At 37.4% G+C, this 24,025-nt stretch overlaps 1 protein-coding gene across 2 annotated transcripts in view; it reads right to left on the bottom strand.

Annotated features, from left to right (window-relative positions):
- SppL (signal peptide peptidase-like protein) overlaps positions 1 to 24,025 on the bottom strand; it is a 280,619-nt gene that overhangs the window by 84,343 nt on the left and 172,251 nt on the right. The window lies entirely within an intron of this gene.

Raw genomic sequence — 24,025 nt, 5'->3', positions numbered from 1 at the left:
TCATCTAGACAAGACTACAGTTATAGTTCACACACAGAACGGGTTCGTTAAGGGGAAGTCTTGTCTGACTAATTTGATTGAATACTGTGATGTGGGCACAAAGGAACTGGATGCAAAAAATAATTTTGATATTATATATTTGGATTTCAGAAAGCTTTTGATACTGTTCCACATGGAAGACTAAACAAATTAGAGCAGTATGGCATTAATGGCAAGTTGTTACAATGGATAAAAGGATGGTTGAGTGGGGGAAGACAGAGAGTGGTAATCAATGGACTCTGCTCTTCATGGACGACTCCAGGGTTCGGTGTTGGGCCCATTGTTGTTTTGTATATTTATCAATGATATTGACAATTAATGACAGTAAACTACTGCAACAGGATCTGGAAAAGTTGAGCAGATGGACTGAGCATTGGCAACTGAAGTTTAACATTGCATATGAGTAGCAGTAACCCCAGAGTAACATATCAACTGGTAATTGTGTAGTGAGATACGAAATTTTCTGAACAGAGCAGACGGGCTGCAAGCGCAGCACATGGTGTATTGTCAATGATATACAGGACTTTTGCTAGCAGGGATATGGAGGTGATTGTCCCCTTCTATAAGGCAATGGTCAAGCTACACCTTGAATGCTCTATACAAGTCTGGAGGCCTCATTTTAGGAAATGATGTAGAGCTGCTAGAATGAGTACAGAGAAGGGCAACGAGATTGGTAAGTGGAACAAAGGGTTTCTGTTACCAAGAAAGGCTTAAGTTTTGCAAATTGCAGCTTCTGGAGACTACGAGTTATATCGCCTTGCACCTGCTAGGCGATATAACTGAGGTGTTTAAGGCCTTGAATGGTTTGAGCAAGCTCAATACTGATGGGATTTTTCCTCTTGCTCAGATTACTCACCTGAGGGAACATAACTTCAAATTGAGGAAATACAATTGTAGAATAGTTATGCAGAAATTTGCCTTTCTTCAGCGGATGTTTGATATTTAGAACAAACTACCATCTATTGTTGAAGTGGGATTTATTGGTGCAAGGGTTGCTATGGCCAAAATGTGCTTTTTACTTTGGAGTGTTAGTCAATATATGAAAGAAATTGTTCTAGAAGTGACTGTATATGTTTATCATTTTTAGATAATTAAACAGCTCTGATAGATTGGCATCATCTCCAAGTATATGAGCTAGTTGCAAGGGTTTGTGTGAGTTAATTAAAGAAATGAAACTTTTGATTCTAGCTGAATCGTAGTGTGCACTTCAATGATAATATGTTTCACTGTAAGAATGAAACTACAATGCGAGCAGATTGGAGGCTCTTCTCCTAGCAGTAAAAACAGATGTGTTAGATGTGTATGGCCAATTCGTGCTCTTGCAAGCACGACCTCTTCATGCCTGGTTAATTGGGAACTAGATCTCCATAGCTGTGGATTTTGTTTTATTTCAAGAAGTTTGTTGGCTATCTGATTATGCCACATCTCAGTACATACTGTATGATTGGCTTTTAGTCAGAATAAGGAACTGGGATTGAATCAAGGCGAGCAGGGTGTTTTGCTACTTTGTCTGCACGCTCGTTTCTTCGAATTCCAACATGGAATTCGAGGAAATGAGTTGAATGCTGCAGCAAAACGTGATAGTCAGCTTAAATCTATTGAGGTGACATAACTGTGATCTGATTTGTGTGAGAAATGGATGGAAATTTGTGGGTTTTTTTGTAGAGCATTCACTGCACTTAAAGAGTCTGTGTATATTATGACCTGGGTATTTAGAAGATCATTAACGAGATTTAAAACCATTTTTATTGCATATAATTCAGCAGTAAAACACTACATTCAAATGGTGATTGGACAGAAACAGTGGATGTAGGACTGATTACTGCAGCTCCCACGGATATATCAGTTTTGGATCCATCTGTGTATATCTGAAGATGGTGAACATTAGTCAATGCATGGTCCGCATGTAACTGTCTAAGATTGTGGTTTGATAGGAGTGTTTTTCCCCACTGAAGAAAATAGTTATAGCAAAGAGGTATTATACATTGCCCATGGTATTTGTACTACATCTGCAGCTTGAGAGATGTTTCCCAGACAGATGTTCCAATGTTGGGTTAGCTCTTGTAGCCGGATACCAGCAGGTTTGTTTTCACTGGGTTTATTTTTATACAAATTTTCCCACTGAGGTTCAAACAGATATGTCCAGATGGGGTGTGAAGGGAGGCTACGTAATTTGGCTGCACAGTTAAGAAGCAATACTTTTCTCCTAAGACGCAGTGTAGGTTCATTGACGTCTATATACAAACTTTGCACTGGGGATGTCTTAAAGGCTCCTAAAGCAATCCTGAAAGCACTATGCTGGACTGGATTGAGCCAAGCTAATGCTGTTTTATGTGCAGAGTGGCGCCTCCGTAGCCAGGTGGGCAGGAGCAGCAGTGCATAACACACGCTTCTTGATTATACCGGGGTTTGAGCCCATGGACTCAATGATATTGAGTCCATCCCTTTCCGCATCCTCCAAATATGGAGGGAGGATGCGGAAAGGTCAGGGTATTGACCACCGCATATCCCCCGGAGCAATATGGCCTTAGTTGCTAATGCTCCTAAAAAAAAAAAAAAAAAAAACATGCAGAGTCATAAACTGGAGCTCCATAATCTAGACAAGATCTTATTAAAGTACAACATAAGTGTAAAAGCGTGAAGCGATCAGCTCCCCATGTCACAGAAGAGATAACTTGGAGAATATCCACCTCTCTCATGCGCTTAGTCTTAGTTCTCATTTGCATTATATGAGCCTGAAAGGTAGGTTTAGTGTCCAGTACTAAACCCAAGAAGTGGATATTGTTGCTAAGTAATATTGGTTGGGTTCCTAACCTTAGCTCAGGATCTGGATGGAGCTGGCACTTTTTTACAAAAGTGAATAGCAGTTGTTTTTGTTCTGGAGAGGCGATAGCCACTGTGGGATGCCCATGACTCTATTTTGTTTATTGAGAGTTGCAGTTGGCATTCAATGGAGCGCATATTTTGCAAATGGCAGAATGTTGTAAGGTCATCTGCATATAGATGTGTCGACATTAAGCAGAATATTCTCTGTTGCATTGTTCAGCCTAACTACAAAGAGCGTAGCACTAAAAAGATAATCCTTGTGGGACTCCTTCTTCCTGGACAACTATTTGGGACAGTGAATTGCAGTAACGCACCTGAAATGTTCTATTTTGGAGAAAGCTCTGTATGATTAATGGTAGCTGACCCCGAAGATTTTGAAGAATCCCACAGTGCCAGGTTTTATCAAAGGCTTTTTCAATGTCCAAGCAGACCATGAAAAGATGTTCTCTATGGATAAAAACATTCCGTATGCTGGATTCTGGCTTGATCATAAAGTCTAGAGAGGACTGATTTTTCCTAAAGCCGTACTGATTCTTGTTCATTACCGAAAAAGATTCTAGATACCATACTAATCGAGTGTGAATCATTTTTTTCTATTGTCTTACCGAGGAAATTGCTAAGGCATATTTGCCGATACTTTCGTGGATCTGACTGATGCTTTCCAGGTTTAGGAAAGGCTAGGACTATTGAGTGGCACCAAGAACGAGGGAAGTAACCTTCTGAGAATAGCCGGTTGAAATATGTCAGTAGTGAATTCAGAGCTTGATTGTTTAGGTGTTTAAGCATCATGTAGTATATTCCACCAGGCCATGGTGCAGTATTAGCTGACCAGTTTGGGGAACTCTCTAGTTCCAGTAATGTAAAAAGTTGGTTATATGGAAGAGATGTCGTTGTATGGAAGTTCAGTTTATACTTTTCTGCATTGGCTTTTTGCTGTTTAAAGGCAGGCTCATATGCTGACATGCTATTAGTTAAGAAATACATAAAATCCAAGGAAGTGAAGCCAGTCGACATCGCTGGACAGTGCAGTGTCGAGTCAGTTTGGTGTGACATAAGCATTGGGAGATCAAAATTGAGAGTAGGAGTGTGCTATAGGCCTAATGACTCTGATGAGTATAATAAGAAACTGTACAGGGAAATAGAGTGGGCCAGTAAATCAGAGTCTTATAATGAGGGATTTTAATTTCCCAGATATTGACTGGAATTTGGGGGCTGGTCACTCACACACTAGCAAGGCGTTTGTGGATTTATCGGATGATTGTTTTCGACATCAGCATGTTCGGGAGGCAACTAGAGAGAGTAATACTCTTGATTTTATTATCAGTAGTGATTCTTCATGCATTAAGAATCTGCAGATAAATGAACCACTAGGTGGCAGTGATCACAGTGTGCTGAGGTGGGATTTACTCAAAGAGGTAACTACCATTAGGGGTAAAGGGAAGGGTTATTGCTTTCGTAAAGGCGACTACGATGGACTGAGACAGTATTTAAATTCTATACAGTGGGACCAACTGATGATGTTACCAACAGCAAATTCAAAATGGGAAGCATTCAAAGAACTTATCTTGGAGCTACTAGGCTTTACATACTAACTAAGAAATATTGTTCAAGGTTTAGGCCTAAGTTTATGTCAGATGAACTAATGAGACATATGGCAGAGAAGAAAAATGCATGGGATACATACAAACTAACACGTGACACAGAAGCCTATGATAGATACAAGTTGATCTGTAACCAAGTTACAAAGGTGGTTAGGCAGGCGAAGGCAGATTACGAGAAATCTTTGGCAAGGGATGCGAAGAAAAACAGCAAAGAGTTCTTTACTTATGTAAACTCTAGAAGGAAGGGGATGAATCAGATTGGTCCACTTGATATTGTTGGGTCAACTGTTGATGATCCTGCTCAGGTAGCTAACAAACTAAATGAATATTTTGCATCGACATTCACACATGAGGAGTTATTCAGCGAGGGGAATGCCAGAGGTGTATTCAACTCTGGCAGTAAGCTAGAGAATCTTGTAATAACTGAGAGTAAAGTGGAGGAAAAATTGTTGAAGATAAATACAAGAAAGGCACCTGGGGTGGATGGGATCTATCCAGTTATATTAAAGGAGGTAGCAAAGGAAGTAAGCAAACCCTTAGCCATAATTATGAGAGCTTCCTTGGACTCAGGGGAAGTACCCATGGACTGGAGATGTACAAATGTGACCCCAATTCACAAAGGAGGATCAAAGGGTGACACAAGTAATTATAGACCTGTTAGTTTAACTTCTGTTCCCGGAAAGTAATGGAGGCACTGGTTAAAGAAGCACTGCAGGATCATCTAGACAAGACTTCAGTTATAGCTCAGACACAGCATGGTTTTGTTAAGGGGAAGTCTTGCCTGACCAATTTGATTGGATACTATGATGCAGTCACAAAAGAACTGGATGCAGGAATGACTGAAATTATATACTTGGATCTTAGAAAGGCTTTTGATACTGTTGCACATGGAAGACTGCTGCTCAAATTGGAGCAGTGTGGCATTGGAGGCAAACTGCTGCTATGGATAAAGGGGTGGTTGAGGGAGAGAAGACAGAGAGTGGTAATCAATGGACACTGCTCATTGTGGACTAATGTTATTAATGGAGTGTCCCTGAGGGTTCAGTTTTGGGTCCATTATTGTTTTCTGTATTTATAAATGATATTGATGATGGTATATCAAGCTTAATGTCCAAGTTTGCAGATGATTCAAAGGTTGGCAGGGTTGTCAAGGACACTACTGATACTATGCTGCTGCTGCAACAGGATCTGGAAAGGTTGAGCAGATGGGCTGAGAGGTGGCAAATGAAGTTTAACATTGACAAATGTAAAATACTACATATGGGAAACAGCAACCCGAAAGCAACGTATCAACTCTGTGGTACTACACTGGCAGTGGTAGAGAATGAAAGGGACCTTGGGGTGGTTGTGCAGGCAGATATGAAGTTTTCTGAGCAGTGCAGATGGGCTGCAAGAGTAGCTCATGGTGTATTGTCGATTATATATAGGAATTTTTCTAGCAGGGATAAGGAGGTGATTATTCCCTTGTATAAGGCAATGGTCAGGCCACACCTAGAGTACTGTATACAGGTCTGGAGGCCTCATTTCAAGAAGGATGTAGAGATGCTGGAACGAGTACAGAGAAGGGCAACAAGATTAGTGAATGGAACAAAGGGGTGCTCTTAAGAAGAAAGGCTTAAGTTTTGCAAATTACAGTGTCTGGAAACTAGGCACCAGCAAGGTGATCTGATAGAGGTGTATAAAGCCTTGAATGGTTTGAGCATGTTCAATGCTGATGGGATTCTTCCTCTTGCTCAGAATAATCACCTGAGAGGGCATAATTTCAAATTGAGGAAAGACAGATGTAGGATAGACGTGAGGAAATTTGCCTTTAGCCAGCGGGTGGTTGGTTGGTGGAACAGACTTCCATCCCTTGTCGTGGAAGTTGATAGCCTAAATGAGTTTAAGGTTCAGCTGGACAGGTATTTTGAATGAACAGAGGGGTGAAGTGGAAGTGGTTATTTTTTATTTATTTATTTATTTTTTATTTTTTTTGGCTGATGCTGCATAAGCTTGCTTTCTTGCATCAAATGTCTCTACTAATGCTAATGCTAATTCTAAAAGCATTCTGCCAGGGCATTTGCAATTTCTATTGAAGAGGAAAACTCTTTACCCTTCCAGCTTAGAATAGGCATTAATTCTGGGAGGTATTTTCCAATCAGCTTCTTGATTTTGATCCATATTTTTCTACTCTCTGAATTTTTAGTAATGGTGGAAGCAAACCAGATCCAAGAGTCTTTTTTCGTTTTTTTCTGCACGTAACGTGCCTTGGCTTAGAGTTTCTTAAAATTAATCAGGTTGTCTGTTGTTGGGTGCTTGCGAAAAAGATTCCATGCTTTATTCCGTTCTTGTTTTTTTTTAGCATCATGGTAATCACCATTCCACCAGATATTGTATGTCAGTAAGGACCGGCTGTGGCTTTGGGTATGGTACTGGTTGCAGCTGTTATTATCTGTGTAGTAATGTGGTCAGTAACATCATCAATAGGCTGGTTTTTAACAACTTGATCATTGAAGGAAATTGCATTGGTGAACTTGTTCCAATCTGCCTTGGAGAATTTCCACTTTATGGGGCTGATTATATGTGAGGTTCTGTTTGTTTGCAATTTGCAAATAATCAGGTAATGGTTGCTGTCAGTGAGTTATTTGAGACTGACCACTGAATGATTGGGAACACTTTTGGGGAACATACTGATAAGTCTATGGCAGTAGACACTCCAGTGGGAAAATGAATATACAGGTGGCCTCCGCTTAACGCTGATAATTTGTTCCCGAAAAACAGCGCGCTAAGTGATTAGCACTAAGCGAGCACCGTATTCCTGTAATGTAACATATGTATCTGTGAGTTTCAGTCTATGCCATAGGATATTTCCTAATCAATAATAAACAGTAGCAAAAAGATGCACAAATATTTAATATTAAAAAATTTGTACATATAAAATATTCTCCATTACTTACATATATAATTATGTGGTAAGTAATTACATTACGTATCAAAATTAAACTTAAAACCATGAATTTATTAATCTGATGGTCCTGGGCTGTTGAGTTTTCATAACTTTGGTCGATTTTGGGTTGTACTTTGGCTGTCTTCCTAGTAAACTAAAAGGGGTTTTACTTTAAAATCCCAGCAGTGTTACCACCCAACAATTAAGTCAACTGATCCTTCGCCGCTTTGAAGCCTGACATGTTTTTTTTTTTTTTTCTTCTTCTTCTTTCGATACGAAACTTCTTTTAGGCATTCGTTTCCAAAAAGGTTTGTTTGTTTGTTTGTTATTTGGTTTTTAGGAGCATTAGCAACTAAGGCCATATTGCTCCGGTATATGCGGTGGTCATTCCCTGACCTTTCCGCATCCTCCGAATTTGATGGTGATGGGCTCGAACCCCGGTCTAATCAAGAAGCGTGTGCTATGCACTGCTGCTCCTTCCCACCTAGCTACAGAGGCGCCTTTCCAAAAAAGTCCTGTTTCACCTATGTTAAAAACTTGTTGAGAAGTTTAACACCACTCTTCAATAATTTTTAGAAGTTCTTTTTTGAAAGTTTTGGCTCCTTCTTGATCTGCACTTGTGGCTTCTCCCTGGATTTTAAATCCATCTTACCAGCCCTTACTAGTTTTAAATGGTTCCACATTTTATTATTATTTTTTAAAGGTGAGTTTTGTTCAGATCATCATATAGGCTAATCGATTTTTCTTTAATAATATTTAACTTAAAGGAATTGTGTGTTGGATATTACCTTCAATAAAATTATTTAGAAGTCTCTCCATTTCAATTATAATAGCTGGCCTAGTTGCTTTCAGTGGGACAGCTGTCTTTCCCGCTGCTAAAATTAATTCTTTATTTTTTATAATTGTTCTTACAGTGGAATCTGCCAGTCCTAAATAATTTCACACATCCACTTGTCATTGAATGGAATCGATTCACTTCAAAATGTATAATTTAATTTAATTTTCAAATTCAGTATTTTTCTGACCTTAGTAGGCTTTGTACCACATCCAGACATTCCTTTTTAATTCTTATCCGCCATTATTCATCTTCGAAAATGTAACTGTGTTGCATTAATTATGATACAATGTTCAAGTAAACTAACAATATCTAACACTGTACCCGAGTGATGACTAGACTTCGGATAAATGCATATAACGCAAATATTACAAGCAATATACTTGATAATTTTTTTAAAATGTTGATCTCGGAACTACATAAGTCACCATAGTGCAATTAAATTAGCGTGGGAGAAAATTTCGCAAGTCAGCGTGGGAAACTTTGCTATTAATTTTCAAGCTATCAAACTACATCAGATGAAAATTTTTCGTTAAACATGCCAAAAATTTAATCTAATCTGTACACTGGTAAAAAGAGCGTTATAATGAGTTGTGAAAGTGTTAGAGTGAGATATAGGTTATAATATAAAAACAGCTTTATAGCGAATCAGTGTAGAGTGAACCGCATTATAATGAGGGCTTGCTGTAAGTGTCAGCACCAGTATTTAATAATGTGAGATTCTGGTTATCAATAACTGTTTCAATGAGTTTTCCTCTTTTGTCTATCTGGGGAGATCCCCACATAGGGTGGTGCCCATTGAAATCTCCTAGCAGAATGAAAGGAGATGGAAGCTGCTTTATAAGTTCCTCCAGCTCTTTCACAGTGAATTCTTTGTTTGGGGAAAGGTACACAAAGACTATGGTTAACATAAAACTCAAATCAATTCGTACTGCTACAGCCCCTAATGTGGACTGCAGCGGGATCTGTTTTGTAGGAACCTTGTTGTCAATAACTCAACTTGTTGTCAATAACCATACTAACACAACAAGAGGAGGCTAGGCCTCCTCTTGTTGAGTTAGTATTGTTTCTGTACTGTTGATAGATACTATAGTTTTTGATCACTGGAGTCACCTATAGCAGAGTGGAGTCACCTATATGGAGTCACCTGTAGCAGATATAAGCTAGTCTGTAATCAGGTCACAAAGGAGGTTCGGCAGGCAAAGGCGGATTACGAGAAATCTTTGGCAAAAGATGCTAAGAAAAACAGCAAGGATTTCTTTACTTATATAAACTCTAAAAGGAAGGGGATGAATATGATTGGTCCACTTGACATCGATGGTTCGACTGTTGATGATCCTGCTCAGATAGCAAACAAACTGAATGAGTATTTTGCATCTACATTCACACGTGAGGAATTATTACAGTTTGAAAATGGAAGAAGGTTATCAAATTGTAGCAGTGTGCTTAATGATTTTGTAATAACTGAGAGCAAAGTGGAGGAGAAATTGTTGAAGTTAAACATAAGAAAGGCACCTGGGGTGGATGGGATCTATCCAGTTATATTAAAGGAGGCGGCAAAGCAACTAAGCAAACCCTTAGCCATAATTATGAGAGCATCCTTGGATTCAGGGGAGGTTCCCACGGACTGGAGATGTGCAAATGTATCCCCAATTCACAAAGGAGGTTCGAAGGGTGACACGAGTAATTACAGACCAGTTAGTTTAACTTCTGTTCCGGGTAAAATAATGGAGTCACTGGTTAAAGATGCATTGCAGGATCATCTAGACAAGACTGCAGCAATAATTCAGACACAGCATGGGTTTGTTAAGGGAAAGTCTTGTCTGACAAATTTGATTGGTTATTATGATGTGGTCACAAAGGAACTGGATGCAAAAAATAATTTTGATATCATATACTTGGATTTCAGGAAAGCTTTTGACACTGTTGCGCATGGAAGACTACTGTACAAATTGGAGCAGAATGGTATTAAGGGTAAGTTGCTACAATGGATAAAAGGATGGTTAAGTGGGAGAAGACAGAGGGTGGTAATCAATGGGTGCTGCTCTTCGTGGACTAATGTTATTAGTGGAGTCCCACAGGGTTCGGTGTTGGGTCCACTGTTGTTTTGCATATTTATCAATGATATTGATGAAGGTATATCAGGCTTAATGTCGAAGTTTGCAGATGACACGAAGGTTGGCAGGGTTGTTAATGACAGTAATGGCAGTGTGCTACTGCAACAGGATCTAGATAATTTGGGCAGATGGGCTAAGAAGTGGCAACTGAAGTTTAACCTTGACAAATGCAAAGTACTCCATATGGGTAGAAGTAACCCCAGAGAAACGTACCAACTGTGTGGTACTACACTTAAGGTGGTAGAAAATGAAAAAGACCTGGGAGTAATTGTGCAGTCAGATATGAAGTTTTCTGAGCAATGTAGACAGGCTGCTAGGGCAGGTCATGGGGTTTTGTCAATGATATATAGGAATTTTGCTAGCAGGGAAAAGGAGGTGATTGTCCCTCTGTATAAGGCAATGGTCAGGCCACGCCTTGAGTACTGCGTACAGGTCTGGAGGCCTCATTTTAGGAAGGATGTAGATTTGCTTGAGCGTGTACAGAGAAGAGCAACACGATTGGTGAGGGGAATGAAGGGATCCTCTTACCAAGAGAGGCTTAAGTTCTGCAAATTGCAGTGGCTGGAGACTCGGCACCTGCGCGGTGATCTGATTGAGGTCTATAAGGCCTTCAATGGGTTGAGCACGCTGAATTCTGATGGGATCCTCCCACTTGTTCAGAATACGAACCTACGGGGACATAAGTTCAAATTAAGAAAGGATAGATGTAGAATAGATGTGCGGAAATTTGCCTTTAGCCAGCAGGTGGTTAATTGCTGGAACAAACTTCCATCTGTCGTTGTGGAAGTTGATAGGTTAAATAAATTTAAGGAGGAACTGGACAGGCATTTGGAGGGTATGGTGTGATTTTTTTTTTTTTTGGCTGATGCTGCATAAGCTCCTACACTTGCTTTCTTGCATCAAGTGCCACTACTACTACTACTACTACCTGTGGGGTTAGATTGGTTTCTTGCAGGCAGATGATAACTGGACTATGCTGTTTGATTAGGTCATAAATATCAAAAATATTGCTTCTTAGACCTCTACAGTTCCACTGTATAATGTTCTGCATTATTTAGTTTTATAAATTGTGTATGGTTTCTTTTTTGGAAAAGTGGGCGTCCAATTTCCATATCATCTTCTGCATGTAGATCTAGGATTGGCTCATCCTGCAGGGTATCAGTATCAATATCCATATTTGCTGAGCATGGTTGGTCTGAATTGTTTGGGGGTGATGCTTTTAATTTTGCAGTTTCCATGCTATATGGCAGGGTATCAGGAGCAGTTGGTGGGACTGTTAGCACAAGCTACTTTACATTGTTCTGTAGGTAACTGCTGTGGGGATGATAGTACTGATCGAGCCCAATCAGCAATTGAGATGGATGGTGGTACTGTTACTGCCGTTTGTGTTGCTATTGACTGGTATTTTTTGGTTGCTGCGGCATACATAATTTTTGGCATATTGAACATAACTTGCTTCCTAGCTTCCTGATAGGTGACCTTTTTGTTCGACTTTGTACTTCTGGATCTTTTTGCCTACTCTCCAGATCTTGCAATTTTTTGAATAAGCTGGACGCTGGCCTTTGCAATTTGGGCATTGTGGCTTTTCTGCAGTGCAGTCAGTTTGTGCATGGTCTTTGGAGCCGCAGTTTAGGTATGTAGTGTCCCCTCGGCATACTGTTTGCGAGTGTCCAAATTTTTGACATTTGAAACATCTGATTGGGTTGGGAATGTACAGACGTACTCGACAATTTAGGTATCCGGCTTTCACACATGATGGTAAGGTTGGTGTATCGAACGTTAGAATAATGTTTCTAGTTGGAACAAGTTCACCATCTTTTTTAATCATTATTTGTTTTGCCTGGACAACTTTTTGCTCTTTTAGTTCTTCGACTATCTCATTTTCAGGGACATTCATCAGGTCCTACTCAGCTATTATTCCTATGGAAATATTTAGCACTTGGCAATTTAGGCATCCGGCTTTCACACATGATGGTAAGGTTGACGTGTCGAATGTTAGAATAATGTTTCTAGTTGCAACAAGTTCACCATCTTTTTTAATCATTATTCGTTTTGACTGGAAAACTTTTTGCTCTTTTAGTTCTTTGACTATCTCATTTTCAGCGACATTCATCAGGTCCCACTCAGCTATTACTCCTTTGGAAATATTTAGTGTAGCATGAGGGGTAGCATTAGTGTAGCATTTGACAGAATACCTGTATAGGTATTCCGCCAAAATTTTATAATTTTAGTAGAGCCTGGGAATGCTGATGTGTAGCTGCTTAAACTAGTAGATCTCCAGATTGGAGTCTTTTCATCATTTTCAGTGAACCAGCCACGCTTTCTAAAAATTTCTTTCTAAAAGGGCACTCATAGGCTTGGATAAAATAGAATGGAATATAAGGAATATTGGGAATTCCTGCTGATTCTCATTTTTACATTGTCTCTTTGATTGTGATAGGTCATGTTCATTTTCAATCAGGTCATGAGTTGAGCATCTAGAATCAAGTGCTAGATAATTGTCAAAATCCATGGTTGCTCCTTTTAGCCCTGGAGGATAACTTTTCCCCCAGGTTACCAGCCTCACCACGTGGAGGCAGGAGCGGTGCCACTAGTGACCAAGCAATAAGGGGTTAGTGGTTAGTGTGTTATATAGGTTAGTTCTACATACAAGGAGAAGAAAGATACCTTTCCTTTCCTTTTTTTGAAGAGCTTACTTCTTTATTCAGAAGAGCAGAAATGAAATAATTTTGCAAATAAAGACTTAAATTCTCAGTAATCTGCTGATTCTAGAGAAGATGCTTTGAAATTCGCTTGGCACTCAGGGCCGCCATCTGTTGTAGTGGAGGTCATCAACTTAAATAAGTTCAAGGCAGAAATAGACAAACATTTGGAGTGAATGGATGAAATGGGAAGTTTTTTTTTTTTTTTTTTTCTTTTGGCTGATGTATGCTTTCTTGCATGATATGCCTTTACTTGTGGTAATGCTAACTGCTGCTTAGTCCTCTGTAGTTCCACTGTATAATACTGGACATTATTCAGGTTTAGTTGTGACCGACAGGTCTGTCTGTTTTTTTTAGGTGAAGCATTTCTGTTTGTCTTGTTTTGTTTTGTCTATTGTTGGAAAAAGGCATCCAGAATCCATAGTGTCATTTGCATAAGAGTTTCAAAATGGGCTCCTCATTATCCTAAAAGCTCATCTACATCCATATTATTGGCGGGAGAATCAATTTTTTTTTTTGAGCCTGTGTCAGATTTTGATTGATCACTGTCATATAGGATCAATGGAGTACCACTAGGGATGCTGATAGGGTTATTTGTAGCCTTGCTAGTTTTCCCTGGAAGAATATAATTTTTAGTGGTTGTTAGTGTAGATTTGACCCAGTTAGCTACAGAGGTGTTAGGCAGAACTGATATTTCCATTTGAGCTGCAGTAGAAACAGTTTTTTGAATGCAAGCAGCGTAGGAATGACTACTAGGCATTCTCACCATATCTTGCCTATGTGCCTCAGGAAATGTGACTTTATTTTCTATTTTGTATTTTTGAATTTTATTTCCTGTTATCCATAATTCATAAGCTTTGGAAAAGGTTGGGCAACTTTCTTGCAGTTTGGACAAACAAGGATTGTGACTGAGCAATCTGCTTGAGTACGCTCTTTATATCTGCAGATGGGACATATGGCATCACCCTGATATGCCTGCTGGAAATGATTGTATTTCTGGCATTTGAAGCGATGAACAGGATACCGAGTGTAAACTTGAATCTGACAGTTTAAATAGCCAGTTCGAATTGTGGATGGTAAGTCCCAGTGCTGAATGTTAAAATGATGGATCTAGTTGGAGTGCGATTTCCATCTTTTTTAGTCATGATCTATTTCACACAGATTATTCTTTCACTGCCGAGTTCTTGGAGTAGTTCCTCTACAGAGACTGAAAATACGTCCCACCAAATGTTGTTGTCTTTAATAGCCACTCAGAATGTTTTGAGGTGACTGTTTCAATAAGGAGGTCCCCGGATTATTATTATTATTATTAGCCATATGGTGCAAGGAAGCCTGAGGCTTATGCTGCACCAGCCAAATTTCCGCATTACCCTGAGAGAGAGAGAGAGAGAGAGAGAGAGAGAGAGAGAGAGAGAGAGAGAGAGAGAGAGAGAGAATCAGAAATAGAAGGGAATCACCAAGAAAGCAAGAAAGAGAAGAATGATGATATCCAGCTCAGGACCCTGGGTTTGCCAAGCCCATACTCACCAGATGTGAGCCTCTAGGGTAATTGTAGCCTTTTCACCATTTTTAGTGATCTAGCAATAGATTCCAAATATTTTTGTATCGAGAATGGTGATAATGTGCCCACAGGTTGGGTGAACAGAATGTACCACCTGGAAATTTGGTATGTCATCTTGAGACAGTGCTTCTGCAAATTGCAGATTTTGGAGACTAAGCACCTGCGAGGTGATCTAATCGAGGTGTATAAGGCCTTGAATGGTTTGAGCAAGCTCAATACTGATGGGATTCTTCCTCTTTTAGTCTTTCTTCCTTCAAGGTCTTTTAGGTTGACAGGAGCCATGGTCAATGCCAGAAGGTTCTGGCCTTCTTCAGCTTGAAGGCTCTAAAGATGGATAACTGTTTATATCCATGATGGCTTCTTTTGGCCCTGGGAGTTTATCTTTACCATCCACGTTATGACCCTGCACGGGGAGGCAAAAGCAGTGCCATTTGGTGGCCAAGCATAGGGGATTAAGTAAAATTAGCAAAACTAATAAAAATTAAAGAAAAAGGATATCTTCCTTCTGGACTCTTTTCCAAGGACTTTAAGATAGAGCTATTTACCAGAGAAATGTAATAAGCAGAGAAAAAAACAAGGGAAACTCGGTTGCAAGAGAGAAAACCCCTTTTCAATCTCACTAGAAATGCTGTGCCATAGAAACGCTTCGTACCTGGGGACCAACTAAATGGAAATTTCTTGTATTTTCAATAGAGAATTCAAAGAAAACACTTTTTCTTTAAAGGTATATTAGAGTTCCATGGGCGAGGTAGCTATGTAAATAGTACAAAATAGCTAAATATACCACAGATGGATTAAAAGATTTTAGTGAAAGGATACAGAATAGCATGGTATATTTTTGTGGGGGGGGGGAATTGCCTGAAATCAGATATAGCCCAAATTTAGAGACAGTTCATAATCATAATATAATGCAGTTTTAAGTATATAAATAAGTGGGACCCTGGTACAAATGGAGCCAATTCATATCAAGGTGACATATATGCAAGATTATTCATGTTAACTGCAACACACTGCTTGCTATTAATTGCAGATGTAAGAACAAATGCATGAATGGATCTAAACTGAAATGTCTGTATTTCACTCTGGCAGATCCATTAAAAAAGCAATGGAAAATTATAGCAGATCTGCAGGAAAATCAACGAAAAATTATTCAGCTGGGAGAGAATTTTGGCAGAATCTCTTCCTTCAATTGTCAGTTAATGTGCCCTGGAATACCATCCTGCACAAAGATTACTTCCTCTATGCAATCTACACAAAGAAGAGGTGAAAAGCCATTACCAATGTGCCATATTATATTTTAAGATATAGATAAATATTAGTAATGAATCATTTAGTTTTTTACCCCCATCTCCACCTCAACGTCAAACATGCACTATTTTGGGACCCAGACTATTCTGGAGAATCAATTTAATTCTGGCTCTTGATACTATACTTTTCATTAATTTATGACAAACCTTAATAGAAATGACGCATCAGTCAACATTCAGAACTACAACTTTATAGTTAAATTCTGCAGTTCTTCAATTCAGCAGGACTGAAGTGACATATTCACTTTCATGGACAGATCTCCCTCATCCCTATTCTTCTCAAATAGGGATGTAAAAATCTGTGAACTCTAAGAACCACTCTACAGATTTCACATTGTTGTAGTTACACTAGTTTGAACTACAGGTGACCCCCGCTTAATGCTGATAATTTGTTCCGGAAAAACAGAGCACTAAGTGAAGCAGTGCTAAGCGAGCGCCATATTCCCGTAATATGTATTTGTGAATTGTAGTCTATGCCATAGGATATTTCCTATTCAATAATAAATGGTGGCGAAAAGATGCAAAAATGTCAGTAAAAATATTTAATATTCAAAAATTTGTACATATAAAATATTCTCCATTCCATATGTATATATTTATGTTTAATCTTTATTGTATACAAACATGGTATATACAATAGACCCTTCACAGCAGCAATGCCAGGGGTTTTACAACCAGGGGTTTTATGTGGTAAGTAACTACATTACATATCAAAATTAAACTTACAATGTCAATTAAAATCATGAATTTATTAATCAGATGGCCTGGGCTGTCAAGTTTTCATAGCTTTCGATTTTGGGTTGTACTTTGGCCCTCTTCTTGGTAAACTAAAAGAGGTTTTACTTTAAAATTCCCCGCAGTGTTACCACCCAACAATAAAGTCAACCAATCCTTCGCTGCTTAGAAGCCTAGCATGTTTTTTTTCTTCTTTCGTTATGAAACTTCTTTTAGGCATTAGTTTCCAAAAAAATTCCTGTTTTATCTATGTTAAAAACTTGTTGAGAAGTATAATACACCTCTTCAATAAATTTAACAAGTTCTTTTTTTGAAAGTTTCAGCTCCTTGATCTGCACTTACAGCTTCTCCCTGGAGTTCAAATCTATCCCTTACTAGCTTTAAATGGTTCCCCCCCCCCTTTTTTGAGGTGAGCTTTCTTCAATAATAATTTGCTTTTTCTTTAATAATAATTAACTTAACAAAATTCTGTGTTAGATATTATCTTCAATAAAATTGTTTAGAAGTCTCTCCATTTCAATCATAATAGCCAGCCTAGCCCTAACCAATTTAGTTGCTTTCAGTGGAACAGCTGTCTTTCCCACTGCTAAAATTAATTCTTTATTTTTTTTATAATTGTTTTTACAGTTAAACCTACCAGTCCTAAATTACTGCACACATCCACTTTCCGTTGAGCGGAATCGATTCTCTTCAAAACATCTAATTTAATTTTCAAATTCGGCCTTTTTCTTATCTTTGTAGTCTTGGTACCGCATCCAGAAGTTGCTGCTTTTTAATTCTTATCCGCCATTGTTAACTCTTCGAAAATGTAACTGCGTTGCATTAATTAAGATACAATGTTCGAGTAATTTGTCCGCTACAGACAATGTCTAACACTGTACTGAATGATGACTAGGACTTCGGATAAATGCATATAAAGCAAATATTACAAGCAATATACTTGATAATTTTTTAAAATGTTGATCTCGGAACTACATAACAAGTCACTGTACTGCAATTAAATTGGCACGGGAGAAAATTTCTCAAGCTGGCGTGGGAAACATTTTAATGTTGTTTTGCTATTCATTTTCAAGCTATTCATATTCATTATTTGCTATTCATATTCATTATCGACTACATCAAATGAAGCATTTTCGTTAAGCATGCCAAAAAATCAATCTGTATGCTGGTAAAAGAGCATTATAGTGAGTTGTGACAGTGTTAGAGTGAGATATGGGTTATAATATAAGAACAGCATTATAGCAAATCACCATAGAGCAAACTGCATTATAACGAGGGCCTTCTGTACTTCATTTTGTAGCAGGAACCATATGAGCATTCATTGTAAAGCCAAAGCAATATCAGTTATAACATCACATTATGACTCAGTTTTACACATTCTTTGAATCTCCCCCCCACCCTACTAAGACTATATATCTTATTACTTACTTAATAAGCCTATATATACAGTAAACCCCCGCTATTCGCGGGGGTTACGTTCCTGAGAAATGCCGCGAATACCGAAAACGCGAATACTGAGTTATGGCTCCCACAGTAATAAAGGGGTTCCGTTCCAAAGTATGAAATATATAAGAAAAACTAGTCTAAAATTTTGTCTATGTATGTATTATATGTACCTTCATAATATGACTATGCACATAGTGAAATGCAAGCATATGGCATCCAAATGAAAATAAGAAACAATTTAATATTAAATGTAATATTTATTAGAAATTTCGAACAAATCTTTCAAACCAGCGCCTTTGTAGAAAAAAAAAAAAAAAAACTTATCCCGCCAGTGCTATCACCAGTTTCGCTAAAGTGTTGATAAAGGAGTTTTGCCTTTTCACGAATGATGAGTGAACTTAACGGAATTTTATTTTTTTGAGTTTTTCGGTCTTCTATCCACAGATTTAAAGCCTTTCCCATTTTTTCTAATTTAACATCACGAGTTACAGAGCAAATTTTTGAAGCAACTAGCGCGTTTTCACGGACACTACGGCGGATTTTTTTGATTGATCGTACCGTTGACTCATTGATTTTAGAATGTTTTGCCACTGAGGAGACACTTTCACCTTTAGAAATTTTGTCTATTAACTCAATTTTATTCGCTAATGTCATCACCTTCTTTGATATTTTCACATTTCTCTGTTATTTGTAGCCATATTTTTGTACGGGTTAGAAAGAACTTGTCCACAATAAAGTCACTTTCGTCCGTTAACACACTCGAAAAAGTCTGTTTTACACTGCAAAACGGTAGATTTATCACTTTTATAAGCATATCAATTTATAAATTGATAAATTTATTCAATTTATAAGCATATAAATTAAAAGCAAACGACAAAAACTTCCATTGCAAGCGCATAACACATACTGAACAAGGATTAGCGAAAAACATCCACGCTGGCGATTTTGTCACCCCTCTCCCCCCACCCACTGAGCGCTGTTTTGACCGGGAAAGATAATTTTAGCCACGCCCATGTTTTTTTATGGCGGATAATATTCACGGCGCTTTAAAATTCACATTTTTTTAGGTTTCATTTTATATTAAATCAGCAATCGCGAATACGCGAAACCGCGAATACAGATACCGCGAATAGCGAGGGTTTACTGTATATATATATATATATATATATATATATGAGCTTATGAAAAGTAAGTAATAAGGGATCCCCGGCCATAATCAATTAACCAAACAGTGCATGACAAGGATAAACCTTAAACTACTGTACTGAACTATGAGAATTATCCTTTAGTCCAGGATTATAAATCAGCACTCCCTCATCTTTGGAAAATAAAGTTTAATTAAAAAAAAAAAAAAAAAAACTACAATAAAAACCTTCCTTTTGACCTTTTCACGAGTATGTATATAAATCTATGCTTGAAATGTATATTCATAGGAATCTACATTTCAATCTACACTTGAAGTGTAGATTCCCAAGAATAGGTACATAGATCTACATTCTTACATGGTCACTGGTACATTTCAAATGAGGCAGCACTTCTGTATGAACTGGCTTCAAACTTCTCCCATGCTATCTCTTATCTGTGTTTCCAACCAATAGTAGACAGAGTTTTAATATATGGTAACATAAAAACAAGTGAAAATCAGAAGAGGACATCATTGCATCTATTGGCCATTGTTGTTCAATTTTAGCTTATATAAAAACAATATTTTGTTTTTAAACTTATGAAGGGGGGGGGGAGGTCAAGGAGCTTCATAAGGCCCAGATGCTAGGACCCCTGTATAAAATAGTCATGTTACTATCAACACTTCTTGGAGCAAAGATGGTTTGCTTTTAATTTAGTACAGCAAAATATACAAGCCCTGCTGTACTTATGATTATCTAGACCAGGATTTCCCAAAGTGTGGTCCGTGGCCCAGTACCAGTCTGCAAAAAGAAAATACCAGTCCCCAAACAACTTATTTGAAATATACCCACATAAAACTATAAGAAAAATTTCCTGAAAAAATGAAAATATAATAAAATATCAAATACTCAGTTATTCTAAAAATAAATTTAATGCTTTTACAATTTATTAAATTTATATCAATGATGCCTCCAGAAGACACTGCTCTTAACAGAAAAAAAAAAAAAAACCTAGTGGCTGATGCATTCATCAATTTTATTATGCCATTAATTAGCATGCATGTGAACATCTTGCATCTGAGGTGACAGACTGCCTGTGCCATCTCTAACTTATGAACCATGTCACAGTCATCAGCAGTCAGTGAGAACCCGACAAGTGGAGTGTATGTGCCTATTGTTGTGTCTTATTCCTTTTCGTTGCTGTTGCCTGTGAAGTAATAAATTTAATACATAGTATTACACATTTTTTTAAAATAAATATTTATATAAACATCCTGTCATTTTTAATATGGATAAGTGACTGAAGAAATGTCCACCTAACAAGTCAAGTGATGTGCAGCCTAGTTGTTGTTGTTGTTGTTTTTGGTTTTTAGGAGCATTAGCAACTAAGGCCATATTGCTCCATGATATGCGGGTCATTTCCTGACCTTTCCGCATCCTCCGTATTTGGTGGTAACGGGCTCGAACCCCGGTCTAATCAAGAAGCGTGTGCTACGCACTGCTGCTCCTTCCCACCTGGCTACGAAGGCGCCTGTGCAGCCTAGTACAAGAAGAGATAATGAAAATAATATTAATAAATGCCCTGGCAATGGGTAGACTGACAGCATGAAAAAGAAATCCAAAACCTTGTTGGACAAGGCAATATTATGAAGATTATTTAAAATTTGGTTTTATCTGCAATAACCACATGCCATTGTGCATTATTTGTTTTGAAACATCAAATGAATGCATGAAACTGTTGAAACTGAAACAGCACTTAGATTTTGCATCCAAAATACTCAAATAAGCCAAAAGAATTTTTCATTAATAAGAAAAATAAATATATTTTGTCTAAAAAAAGTTTTGTAAAGACAGTTTCTGGGAGATGTTGCAATGAAGACTTGGTTATGGCTTTACATACAGTTGCAAAACTACATGTGAAGACATGTAGTTTTGCAACAGAATACCCTCATACTATTGGTGAAGTTAATACTTCTCGCATCGAAGCAATATGGCCTTAGTTGCTAATGCTCCTAAAAATCAAACAACAAACAAACTTCTCGCGCTAAAAGTAATTACATCTCACTTTTATAAAAAGAAAGAAAGAAAATCAGCTGCATTTACTCTCCTTATCAAATAATATGGTGAAGCATAGAATTGTGGAAATGGTGAATAATATTGAAGAAACTCTCATAAAGCGCATTCGAAGCTGTCAATTTTTTTCTTTACAAGTGAATGAAGGTACAGACATAGCAGATAATGCCAATTTAATGTGCTTTGTAAGATATGATTTTAAGGACAGCGTCTGTGAAGATTTTTTGTTTAGTAAACCCATACCAACGAGAACAATGGCTGAAGAACTTGTGACATATTGAGTTGCGATGGTGCCCAGTCAATGGCAAGTTCCCATATGGAACATTTTCCAAGGGTACAAGAGGTGGCTCCAGGTTGTTAATGGGTGCATTGTAGTATTCACAGAGAAGCGTTAGCTGTAAAAAAATGCCTTTGGTTTTGAATACAGCTATTCAAGAATGTATCAAATTTGTTAACTATATAAAATAGTTAACAAATTCCTCGTTGCCCATTCTTCAAATTCTAGAATCTTTACTGCTTTATGCAAAGAATTAGGAAGGGATTATAAACATTTTCTATTACACTGTTATATTTGATGGTTATCAAGAGAGAATGTACTGAAACGATTAATCGAAATGAAGAATGAGTACTTATTGTTTTTGGAGCAACATCCTCCATCAGCAAACGACACAGTATTAGAATTTAAAGACAGATTTAATGATTTTAATTGGTTAATTAAGGTGTCCTACTTATGTGATATTTTTGGTTTTTTAATTACCTTAAATTTACAAGGTATTGATATAAATATTTTTAAAGTTCAGGAAAAAGTAGAAGCAGCTACAAAGAAAATTCATCCGTGGATACTTAGAGTTGAAAAGGTAAATTATAATTTTTCCTAGTTTAACTAAATTACAAAAAGAGTATGTTCGAAGCTACATTCCAGCTGAGATTTCTAAGGCGATTAAAGAACACCTCTTGGAATTTGAGTCAAACCTTCAAGAATATTTTCCTCCAATTGACAGCAGTAAAATGTGGATTCAAAACCGATTTACTTTTAATGTGGAACATGTGAAAGAATTCTGTCTCAATGAACAAGAAATTGATTTTGTTATTGAACTGTCATGTGACAGCATTAAAAGATTGTTTCAATTCAGGTCTCATTGATAAATTTTTGGTTAAGTTGCCATGAAGAATATAAGCATTTATCAGAAAAAGCAGTGAAATTTCTTATGCCATTTGTAACAACTTACAAATGTGAAACCGGTTTGTCAACATTAGTTTTTTTTTGAAAAAACAAGTGCCAGAACAGATTTGACATCGAGCCAAATTTGAGAATCAAGTTGACATCTTTCCCACTTGATTTAAAATTACTATGTGATGGAAAACAGCATCATCCTACTCATTAAATAAATATTTATTTGCCCAAAAACAGACTCAAAAATATATCAATTTTATGTACACATTTGATAATAAACAAAGAAATGAATTACCTATCCTTTATATATATTTACTGATGTTAATTTGTTGTTGTTATTTGGTTTTTAGGAGCATTAGCAACTAAGGCCATATTGCTCCGGGATATGCGGTGGTCATTCCCTGACCTTTCCGCATCCTCCGTATTTGGTGGTGACGGGCTCGAACCCCGGTCTAATCAAGAAGCATGTGCTACGCACTGCTGCTCCTTCCCACCTGGCTACGGAGGCGCCTACTGATGTTAATGATTACCTAATTGCATTATTACTGGTATGTTAAATGGCCTAACGGTAGTGTCATTATTTCTTGAACCTACGAGTATAATTATTGAAAATACATTAATTTATAGCTATAGGTGGGCCACAAAAAAAAAAATCTGCAAACACCAGTCCATGCTTGAAAAAGTTTGGGAAACCCTGATCTAGACCATCTAGAAAAAGCTACTAGGTCAGTGGCTCCCAAACTACTGAGATCTATGGATCCCTTCAAAAATCAAAATAAAAGTTTGCAGACCCCTATATATATAAATGCATACGTTTGTGTATTTGTCTATATATGTAAGAACACTGGGTTTTTTTAAAAGAAAATTAAAGTTTTATGTGTGAAACAACTTTATTCTTATTTTTACATAGATATATAATATTCTGCACATTTTTAACATTTATGATCACTTTGCTATACATAGGACAAATAATTGTACACCCATTTCAAATTTGAAATATGTATACAATTAAAAGTAAAAAATATATATATATATAAATAAATAAATAAATTACATATATAAAAATATATATACCAAAGGTTCCCTTCAATCTGCAACTTCTGCAAGCTGTTTTCTACTAGCTGACTGTGTCAACAATTCATATTTGCATAAGTGTAAATGTGCACTAGCGGTGGAAATTGAACGTGCTCTGTTAGGGAAGCAACTTGTACACACTAATAGTATCAAAAATAAGTAATGTTCTATAAAACTTGTTGTGATTCTATCAGTAAATTTTTCAGAAAATAAACACATATTACTTAATATCCCCTCTGAATGTTTCGCATACACTCTGGAACTGGTCTGCGGACTCCATTTTGGGAAATGCTGATCTAGGTGTTATAAGTAGAGTTCCAATTCTAAGACATCTAAATCTAAGAACCATGTTTAGCTACATACTAAACAAAGAACCCATAAAGAACATTAATTTACTTTTCTAACCAATCAGTATGATTCTATTATACCTGCTTACTGCTTAACAGGAAAATAAGAAAGGCTCAAGTCCGTGACAGCATCACAAG

This window comes from Mastigoproctus giganteus, chromosome 1 (assembly GCF_048544385.1).
Source record: "Mastigoproctus giganteus isolate SK-2022 chromosome 1, ASM4854438v1, whole genome shotgun sequence".
NCBI lineage: Eukaryota > Metazoa > Arthropoda > Arachnida > Uropygi > Thelyphonidae > Mastigoproctus > Mastigoproctus giganteus.
This window is presented reverse-complemented; position numbering and strand designations above follow the sequence as displayed.